This window comes from Chrysochloris asiatica, unplaced genomic scaffold, assembly GCF_000296735.1.
Source record: "Chrysochloris asiatica unplaced genomic scaffold, ChrAsi1.0 scaffold00005, whole genome shotgun sequence".
NCBI lineage: Eukaryota > Metazoa > Chordata > Mammalia > Afrosoricida > Chrysochloridae > Chrysochloris > Chrysochloris asiatica.
In genome coordinates, this window is record NW_006408523.1 from 25,297,578 (window position 1) to 25,309,260 (window position 11,683).

Sequence of the window (11,683 nt, forward strand, 5' to 3'; positions counted from 1 at the left end):
TGGTAAGTAGAACTTTTAATATAGAATTTTTAACATTGTCTTCTAACATCACTCCTGTGATTAATACTCCACAAATCTTTCCTATATAATCTTTGTAGCTGGCGTCTGCTGAGATTTCTAAGAGGATCCATAAGTCAAATGCACTCCATGAAAGAACCGTCTGTGTAATTTAAAAAGTCTACATTTTTATCCTTTTGTTGCACTACTGAAAGATTGTTTAATCAGAAACTTGAATTTCTCTCTAGACATGAATTCCTAGAAGTGAGTCTCCTATTTTTAATCATATTTTGAAATCTAGATAGTCTAACAAATAATAGAGATTCCAGATCCTAGTGGGCATGTTGTTGTTTTTGTCAAGTACCATCAGGTCCCTTCCGGCTCATAGCAACCTTGTATAGGGTTTCCAAGGAGCAGTTGGTGAGCTTGAACCACCAAATTGTAATTCGAACTGACTTTACAGTCCACACCAGGACTCCCTAGAGGGCATAGGTAAGAAAATTGGAGGATTTCTCAAATCAACTAATTTTGGATTGAGTTTGCCTAGCTAAGTTTCAAAATTACTTTAATTTTCTAGCTCCTTTTACTTTCTACGTAAGTTTAATAAATATAATCACATGAAACCTTTAAAATAGGAGAGCTTTTGCTGGTGCTTGAGAGCAGAGGAATCTAGAGAGACTGAATGAGTAAAAAAGAAACATCATTGCTTACTTGAAAATAGAAAAAACATGTGACAAGAAATGAGGACAACCTCTAGGGGCAGAAGGTAAATAAATAAATCTTAAAACCAATGTACAGCCCACTTTAGTGGGGATAAAAAATGACCTTGAGCATTATGCTCTTTAGAAAACTATATGGGATCAAACTGACAACAGCAACTTCAAAGTTAAATAGGAACTTAGGTGGCAATAAGTTTAGGGTATTAGGGGGGAAGGGAGAAGCAACTGAGGAGTGCTAGAAAGGGTGTACAACGCAAAGAATGTAATTAATGTCACTGAATTTTACCTGTTGTTGTCGTTTTTAGATGCAATCTAGTCGATTCTGACTAATAATGACCATGTGCACAATAGAGTGAAACACTGCCTGAACCTGCACCATCACATAATTGGCAGCACTCTTGAACATATTACAGCTGAACTGTGCCAATTCATCTTGTTAAGGGTCCTCCTCTTTTTCACTGACCCTTCATTTTACCAAGAATGATGTCCTCCTCCAGGGTCTGGTCCCTCCTGGTAATATGTCCTAGGTAAAATTTTAAGGAGCATTCTGGCTCTACGCCCTTCTGGAATTTCATGGTACTTTTAATATTCTCTTCCAACACAATAACTAAAATGCATCAATTATTTTATGGCCTTCCTTTTTCATTGACAAATTTTCAAATGCATGTGAGGTTATTGAAAATACCATGGCTTGGGTAAGTGCACTTTAGTCCTCAAACTGACATCTTTGCTCTTGAATACTTTCAAGAGGTCTTGTGCGACAGATTTGGCTAATGCATTATGTTGCTTGATATCCTGCTGTTTCCAGGAATGTTGATAGTAGATATAAGCAAAATGTAGTCTTGGGCAACTTCAATCTTTTATCCAATTATCATGCAGTTAATTATATATCTAGTGGTAGGATTTTTATTTTCTTTACATTGAGGTGAAATCCATACTGAAGGCTGTAATCTTTGATTTTCATCAGTAAGTATTTTAAATTCTCTTCGTTTTCAGCAAGCAAGGCTGTATAATTTGCATATCAGATTGAATAAGTATGGTAAAAGAATACAACCCTGGAGAACACCTTTCCAGATTTTAAACCATTCAGTGTCTCCTTGTTCTGTTCTAATGACCATCTCTTGGTCTATATACAGGTTCCTCAGTAACATTTTTAAGTTTTCTGCAATACCCATTCTTTGCAATGTTATTAATAGCTTCTCATCATCCACACAGTCAAAAGCTTTTGAATGGTCAAAAAAGCACATACTCTCTGTATTCTCTGCTTTCAGCAAAGATCCACCTGATGTTAGCAATGATATCCCTCATTCCATGTCCTCTTCTAAATCCAGCTTGAACCTTTGGAAATTCCTTGTCAATGTGCTGTTGCATCTGTTTTAGAATTATCTTTAGCAAAGCTATACATGCATGAGATATTAACTATAATGTTCGATGATTTTCACATTCCATTAGGTTACTTCTCTTTGGAATGGACACAAATATGAACCACTTTCAATCTGTTAACCAGATTACTGTTTTCCAAATTTCTTAGCATAGATGAGTTGGTGCCGCTTACATAAATTTGTTTGTTCTTCTGGTAGTCCCTAGTACTTTTAATATCCTTTTGCTTTATGATAATTTAAAAAATATTTAGGTAGTACACTTTTGAATCAATTCCAAATTAAATCCATCTCCATTGAGTCAATTCTGACTCATAACCCCCCTTTTAGGGCAGAGTAGGTCTATCCCACAGGACTTAGAAAACTGCAATCTCTACAGAAACAGATAGCTACATCTTTCTTTCTCTGAGTGGCTATTGTATTCTAACTGCTAAGATTTCAATTAGTAGTTGAACACTTAACCTCTGTACCACAAGGACTTGTATATTATCAGCTATACCTTTCTTTCACTCTCTTTATCTCTCAGTGTTATCAAGAAAAAGTGAAAAATAATTCGTGTTTTTGTTTACTTCCACAAACCCATTTAAGTGGGCTATTAGTTAGCATCAAAATCTACGATAAAAGGAAATTCATAATAGAAATGAAACAAAGAAACAAGTTATCTTTGTTTATGTTTCAATCAAGTACAAAGTATAATTTATTGGGTTAAGGGTATTTTTTTTTAATGTTTTATTGTGAATTATGTGATTGTTTACATGGGAGAACATTAGTTTTACATTCATCCTACCGTAGATCATTTCATTGCTATGGTTACAATCCCCTCCATGCATCATCAACCAACCAAAGGATATACCAAAGCCTGCCCCTGGGTCATCAGCAAACAGACTCTCTCCCTCTCTGTGTCTAAAGCCCCCAGCTGCTCCGTTTTTCCATGTCATCATCTCTGCCTCCATCTCAGGCATTACTGTTTCTCTGGGTAGGGTCCCACTCTCTGCTCTTTTCCCTTGATGGTCCCAGGGACCTCCGCTCCTAGTCTGACAAGTTAATCACTCCTCTCATTGCTACAAAACATCTACCTTTACATTTCCAACCCTCACCATCAGTCCTGATAACAATCATCCACTATTGTATCACAAAAGACCTATCCGCATTTCATTTCATCAGCCCCACCTAGACAGATTGAATACTACTCAGTGGAGAGTCTACCTTGTTCCATACTAGGATAAGGGTATTTTTTGTAGACAAATTTTATTTTTCTCAGTAAGTTATTAAATCACACTATGCTGAACTAATTAAAAAAATATATATATATAGAAAGAGAAGTATGTGGCTCTATAGGATAAATTGTTGTTAAGTGCCGTTGACTTGATTCCAACCCAATATGACCCTGTATAAGGTTTCCAAGGAGTAAATGGTTACCTTGAACCACTGACTTTGCAATTCAAATGACTTTGCAGTCTGATGCATTAGCACACAGCACCAAACCAGGACTCCATAGGATAAACACTGTACTGCTAATCAAAGGTCAGCAGTTTGAGTCAACCACCTACTAGAGAAAAAAGATTCAGTTTTCTTTTTCCACAAAGATTTATAGCCTCAGTAACCCTACACAGAGTAGCAATGAGTTGTAACCAACCAATGATACTTAACAATAACTAAGGAGCTCTGGGAGCGTAGTGGTTACGAATCGGGCTGCGAACCTTAAGGTCAGCGGTTTGAAACTACCAGCCGCTCCGCGGGAGAAAGATGAAGCTTTCTACTCCCGTGAGGATTTACACCCTCGGGTCGGAACCGACTCGACGGCACTTAACAACAACAATAACAAAGCTAAATATATATACATATTGTTGTTGTTGTTGTTAAGTGTCATCATGGGGGTGAACTGCTGACCTGTGATTCAAGCCAGTTGGCTTATAGTCCAGAGCTTATCCTACAGTGCCACACTGGGATCCCAAAATATATATATCACAGAAAAACATGCATACAAAAACATTTAAATGCAAAATGACAGTATAAATGTGTTTTTATTAATAAAAGTAGAGCTTAATATTTTGCAAATAATGAAATAAATTGATAATTATGAAAAGGCTTTGAAAAGTTTGTAGACAAATTCCACTGTATTTCAATTCCAGCTTTTCCACAAACTTTTTGAAGCTCTCTTATATATTTTTTCTAGTGTAAAATTATTATGTTTCAGTTAGCAACAAATTTAATAGTAAGTTGTCTAGGGGATAAGATTCTATTTTTTCCAATGAAAATACAATGTGAGTTTTCCTGTTACTTCTCATATAGACTTAAATGAAAATAATTATAATAATTTCTTAAACTTGAATCAGAATATTAACCCACAACTTTGTGGTTTAGAAGAGAGTGAAAAATAACTTTCATATGTAAAATTGTTTTTTTTAAAGATGCTACTGCTGGAATTAGGTTTTGATCTTATATTAAATAGAAATTTTTATAAAAAATGACTCATGTGTTACTCTCAATAAAGTATTTTTTTGATAGTTGCATATTAGAAAAATAATCTTCATTTTTACTATGATTTCCATCATATGGTTAGGGGAATAGGCAGTATAGTATTTAAAATACAAGTGCAGGCTCTAATTGGAATTTACCTGAATTCTGGTTTAGTAATCTAGTACTACTATAACATAAATAGCACAAGTGGATGCTTTCAAGAAGCAGAAATGTATTCTTCACAGTTTAGGAGGCGAAGTGTCATCTCTAGAGGGAGTCTTTCTCTCTTTGCTGGCTCTAAGGAAAGGTTTTGTCTCCTTTCAGCACCTGTAGAAATAGCATTCCTTGAAGATCTCCTAGTGTCTTGACAGCAATCTTAACCCAGATCTGAGAAAATCACAGTGCAGGTTCTCCAAATCCAACATACACATTCCATTCTGGCTCTTTTTTTGTTGTTGGTAGTAGGTCCCTCTTTCTCTGCTCACTTTTCTCTGCTTTTATATCTTAAAAGAGGTATAAAAGGTACAACTTTATCCTATAGATTGCATCCAAACTTGTTAGCATCATAGAAGTGAGGACTCAAATACAAAAATAATGACATTAAATTAGAGTTGCTTACATCAGAGAGCATCATAAGAATGATTGCATCATTAGATATCATCTCGGTAGTGGTAAATATATCTTGACTGCTAAACTACTGAGAATTCTGGCCCAGCAAAGCAAAGCTGACACAAAACCTTATCCACCACAGTGCAAATTCTATCTTTTACACTGTCTTTGGCTGAGTTCTCTAGAAAAGCAAAGTCAGTGAAATTTATATATGTATGTATAAATAGAAGTTTTTATCAAGGAAATAAGGAGCTCTGGTAGCATAGTGGTTACGAATCGGGCTGCGAACCAAGCAATTCAAACCTACCAGCTGCTCCATGGGAGAAAGATGAAGCTTTCTGCTCCTGTAAAGATTTACAGCCTCGGAAACCCTGTTCAGGGTTGCTAAGGGTCGGAACCAACTCGATGGCACTTAACAACAACAACAACATCAAGGAAATGGCTCACAGTTGCAGAGGTGGGAAATTTCCAAGTCTGCATCAGATAAACCAAAATCAGCAGTCAGGCAGGTAGATAGAGCAGGCAGACAAGTAAGTGGGTCAGTAATAGAGTAACTCAAATCCAAAGAACTGGAGCTTGTAGGATGAGCCAGATACAAGATCCAGATGCAGCAGTAAATAAGCAAGCTTTGCCTGAGTGTCCATTATATTGAAAGCAGGCTATACACCATAGGAAACATCCTTTCTATTTATTGACTGCTCATAGTTAATCATAGAGTTAACTACAGCTACTCATAGCCAATCATCATAGAGTTAACTACACTGTTCATAGCCAATCCTTATAGAGTTAACTACACTGTGTTTGATCTCACCATGGCAATAACTACATCTCAATTGCCAAACAACTGGAAATCTTGACCATGACACAAAACCTTAATTATCACATACATTTAAAATCGCTGTCATTTTAGAAAAGTTCTAAATAACTCTTTTCTTCAATTTCTAAGTAGATTTAATTTCATTAGCCAGATATGTGTGCATTTTGGCACAGGGGCCCACCCACATGGATCTCTGCTGTAATATTGTATTATATTATGTCACCTTAAAAAGCTATGGCTTTGAATTACTTAAAACTTAAACAAAAGACCAAGCACACCTCTGTCAATGTGTCATACTGTGCTGGCATACAGTGCTATGATGCTGAAAGTTATGACATCACTATTTTCAAAGCTAATGGGATCACTGTGGTGGACAGGTTTCAGCAGAGCTTCCAGATTAAGACAGAATAAGAGGGAGAGGCAGGTTGTTTCTGAATGTTTAGCCAATAAAAATCATATAGCAATGGAACATTGAGATAATGCCAGAAGATGCACCTGTCAGGCTGAAAGTCACACCAAATGACTTGGGAAGAGCAGCATCTACAAAGCAGAGCTGATGTTAATAACATGGTGAAGTACAGCTTACAAGGATCTTCTTTTGCTAATGCAACACAACTCAAAATGAGAAGAAACAGCTGCAAATAACCATTAATAATCAGAATGTGAAGCATACAAAGTATGAATCTAGAAAATTTGAAGTCACCAAAGAAGAAATGGAATGAATAAAGGTTGATATCCTTGGCATTTGTACTCTGAAATGAACTGGTATTGGCCATTTTGAATTGGATAATCATATGGCTTATTACACTGGTATTGACAAACTCATTTTGCACATGAATAGACATTGCATCCATGTCCAGTAAGACCATTTCAAAGTTGATCTTGACATATTCTTATCTGGGATAATATCCATATCCTTACAAGGAAGACCAGTTAATACAAGCATTATTCGAATTTATTCACCAACCACTAAAGCAAGTGATGATGAAATTTAAAAATCCTACCAACATCTTCAGTCTGAAATTGATCGAACATGTATTAAGATTGGAATGCAAAGGTTGGAAACAAAGGAAGTATGAGCAATTGGAAAACATGGTTTTGGTGATAAAAAAAAAATGATGTTAGAGATTATATGATAGAATTTTACTAGACCAATGTCTTATTTACTGCAAGTATCTTTTTCATCAATGTAAACAGAGACTTTATATGTGAAACAGACCAGATGTAATAAATAAATTGACTGTGTCTATGGGAAGAGAAGATTGAGAAACTCAATAACACCAGTTAAAACCAGGCAAGAGGCAATTATGTAACAAACCACCAATTAATTGCTCACATGCAAGTTCAGTTTGAAACTTAAGAAAATGAAAACATAGCCATGAGAGCCAAAATATGATGTTGATGATCCCCCACATGAATATAGAACCATCTCAAGAATAAATTTAATGCATTAGACATCAATGACTAAAGACTGGAAGAAATGTGGAGTGACTTCAAGATCATCATACATGAAAAAAGCAAAAGACCAATAAATACACAAGAAAGAAAGTAAAGACCAAAATGGAGGTCAGAAGAAACACTGAAATTTGTTCTTGAATATAGAAAAATTAAAGTACAAGAAGGAATGATGACTTAGAAAAACTGTGGTGCCTTTAATTTACGTGATACTTACTTTTCTATCCGAAGTCTTCTTAATTCCCACAAAGTAATTGGATGGGATCATGCAAATAAGGTATACAGAACTCCAAGGCTGGGATTAGTTAGTTTTGCCCTGCATCTAAGTTTAAAAGGAGCGATCTGAGATGCAGAGATGGACCATCCCAGGATCATCAAGAACAAAAAGCATGAGTGAAGCATAAGATCCCTACCTAGAGAAACAGTGATGGCAGAGATGACAGCGGAAGCTGTGGTATAGAGCGACAGAGCAGCTTTGAACTCTAGACCCATAGACTGACTAAAACTGATTGCTTATGAACAAGAGACTGGCTTGAAGAATACGCTCTTTGGGCATTCACAGACTGGCTAAAAGAGCTTTGTAACACTTGCCTAAGTAGGACAGAAGCCAAGGGACCATATGACTGAGAGGCTGAAGACAAGATTGAGGTGTGCCTGCAATATGGCAGACAAGAGGTGTTTCTTACTGGAGAACTGCTGTGTCCTAAGCTTTTTTGATCCCAAATTGTACCCTATTTACTCCCCTGATAGACGCCATAGTTGTGAGCATTGCTGTGAGTTCTATGAAATCAGTGCTATGGATTATCAAAGTCAGATGTGAAGCAGAGGGTGCTGTGGGATGGATGGTTAGTGTCAGAATAGGGTAAAGAAAGTTGCAGAGTAGAAGCATGTCTGACCTTCACTTCATAGGAGTCAGCCTTGGGCTGATTTTGAGTTTGACTCTATTTCTCCTTTGTGAAGCCAGAGGAAGTCAGACTTGGCTCCCAAAATGGTTTTATTAGAAGTGAACAAACAATGTCAAAGGGCAGCTCAATATGGCAAACTAAAGTATTGAAATGAAATGCACAAATACCTGGAGTTAGAAAATCAGAAGGAAGAACACTCTCAGCATTTCTCAAGTGAACACAACTAAAGAAAATCAAGCTTTGATTTGTAATATTGAAGGATTCTAGGAGCAAAATATTGAATGATGCAGAAAGACATAAAAGAAGATAGAAAGAACACACAGAGGCACTGTGCTGAAAAGAATGATCAATGTTCAATCATTTCAAGTGGTATATGATCAAGAACCATTGGGATGTGAAAGACCTTAGAATTTGAACCATCGAATTTGCTGTTAGCTGTCAAGGGCTTATCCTACAGTGTAACACCAGGAGTAGAAAAGTTAAAATGAATAGAAGAAATGAGTAAGTAAATGAACAGAACAGAAAATTTCAAAGGATAGAGTAGAAAGACAAAGTAAAGTAATGAAATTAATTGTGCAAACACCTGGATTCTGAAAATCAAAAGAGATGGACAGGCTTAGTATTTCTGGAGCTAACAAAATTAAAGCAAAAATCCAACCCCCAAGATAGAATACTGAAGGATTCATGGAGAAAATATTGAATGTTGCAGGAAGCATCAAAAGAAGATGGAAGGAATGCACACAGTCACCATACAAAAAATAATTGGTCAGTGCTCAAGAATATCAAGACGTAGCATATGATCAAAATCCACTGTTATTAAAGGAAGAAATTCAAGCCGCACTTAAGGCAGTGGTGAGAAAAAAAACCTCCAGGAACTGACAGAATACAAAATCAAATGTTTCAACAAATTGATGCAGTGTTAGAGACAGTCACTCTTCTGTCCCAGTAAATTTAGAAGAAAGGTATGTGTTTGAATTATTAGAAAATATTAATATTTGTGCTCATTTCAAAGAAAGATGACTAAAATAATACAAACATGATTAAATACTATCATTAATAGAAATAAAGTAAAACTTTATACTGCAAGTAAATTTTGCTGGAGATAATTCAAAAACTGTTGCAGTATTACATCTGTAGGAAGCTGCCAGAAATTCTAGCTGAATTCAAATGAGGACACGAAATGAGTGATATCATTGCTGATGTCAGATGGATTTTGATTAAAAACAAAGAGTAGCAGAAAGATTTTTGTTTGTGTTTTATTTACTATGTAAATGCATTCGATTGTGTGGTGCAAAACAAATTTTGGATAAACGTTTGAAGAATGGGTATTCCAGAAAAGTTAATTTTGCTCATGAGGCATCTGTACATAGACCAATAGGTAGTACTTAGAACAGAATAGATACAGGAAAGATGTGGGTATGAATTATATGCTTTTATGATACTTGCTCAAACTTTATACTGTGAAAATAACCTGAAACTCTGCATTATATGAAGAAGAATGTGGCAACAGGATTAGAAGATGATTCATTAACAACCTGCAATATGCATATAACAAAGTCTTGCTTGCTGGAAGTGAAGAACACTCAAAATACTTACTAATAAAAATTTTAAAAAATATATGTAACCTTCAGTATGGACCGCACCTCAATATAAAGAAATAAAAAATCCTCATAACTGGACCAATAAGTAATCATGTTAATGGAGAAAATACTGAATTTGTCACAAATTTCCTTTTACTTGGATCCACCGTCAATATTCATGGAAGTAGCAGTCAAGAAATCAAATGACATGTTGCATTAGGTAAACCTGCCACAGCAGTGTTAAAGAGCAAAAATGTAACATTGAAGATTAACGTGTGCCTGGCCCAAGCCACGGTATTTTCAATCATCTTATATTCATGTCTAAGAAGGACAATGTATAAGGGATACCATAGAAGTATGCATGCATTTGAACTATGGTGCTGAGAAAGAATATTGAAAGTGCCATGAACTGCCAGAAGAGTAAATGAATCTATCTTGGAAGAAATATAGCCAGAATGCACCTCAGAAGCAATGATGGAAAAGGACTTCATGTATGGTAAAGTGGAGGGTCATCAAATAATGGAAGACCCACAATGAGATGTGTTGACACAGAGACTGCAACAATAGTTTCAAACATAACAACAGTTGTGAGGATGGTGCAATATCGGGCAGTGTTTTGTTCTATTGTGCACAAGGTCACTATAAGTGAGAAATGACTCGATGGCATCTAATAACATTTGTCTTAAGTAAATAATGTCATAAAAAGTACATTGTTGTTGTTAAGTGCCACAAAGTCAGTTCCCACTCATAACTACCCTGTATAGGGTTTCTGAGAAGCAACTGGTGAGTTTGAAATGCCGGCCTTGTGGTTCCAATCAACCATGTAATCAAGTGCTTATCCTACAGTGCCACAAAATTCCCAGGACCCTCACTTCTTTAGAGATGGACTAAAGTTGAAATCACTGCTTACAAAAGTGTCTCAAACTTGACAGAGCTTATATTAAAAAATTAAGTGTATATATTTTATTTTTATGTCTTATTTTTTCTATGAATTTTTGAAGGCCCATCATATATCTAATTAATTAATGTTTTATAGTAAGATTGCAAATTAACATTTTCATGAACATGTTATTGGAATATTTTACATTCACACGGTGCTTATTTTTTATTGTCATTATAGCCCCAGTTGCTTCTGGGTATTGAAACAGAGTGCTTCTTTTGTATGTTTGAGTCTGTACAGAGTTTAGTAGCAGTCAATTTCAATCAGGGTTTCTCCACAATCCCTCAGCTATCATAGGATGCTGAATTATCCTTCTAACTATTCTCTGCTGCATCATTCAAAGGCATTTTAAATTATGTAAGACCTGTTTCAATTACTCTGTCCATCCTAAAAGTACTTTCTAGACTCAGTTTTATGGTATTATTAAAATGTAAAACATTTCCATTTCAACAGACTGATTCTATATCTGTGTATTAAAATATTGAGCTCACCTATTGATACACTAAACTATAAATCCTTTAAAAGTACACCTTAATTTGTCATGTCCAATTAAAAGAATATCTCAATAGTTTATAAAGATTTTGGTTGTCTACACATAATTCATGTACAAAAGTAGGCGTAGATCTCTACTTTATGTTTAAAATATAAGCAATCTATATCTAAAATACCCAGAGAAATGTAATGCCCCCCAATCAAAATTTATCTTTTTTTAAGTCAAATGTTATATATATATATGTGAAGTAAAGAATTGATGGAGATTTTATAGCATATATTTTATTGTAAATATCTACACTATATAAATTGTTATTGTTGCATTATTAC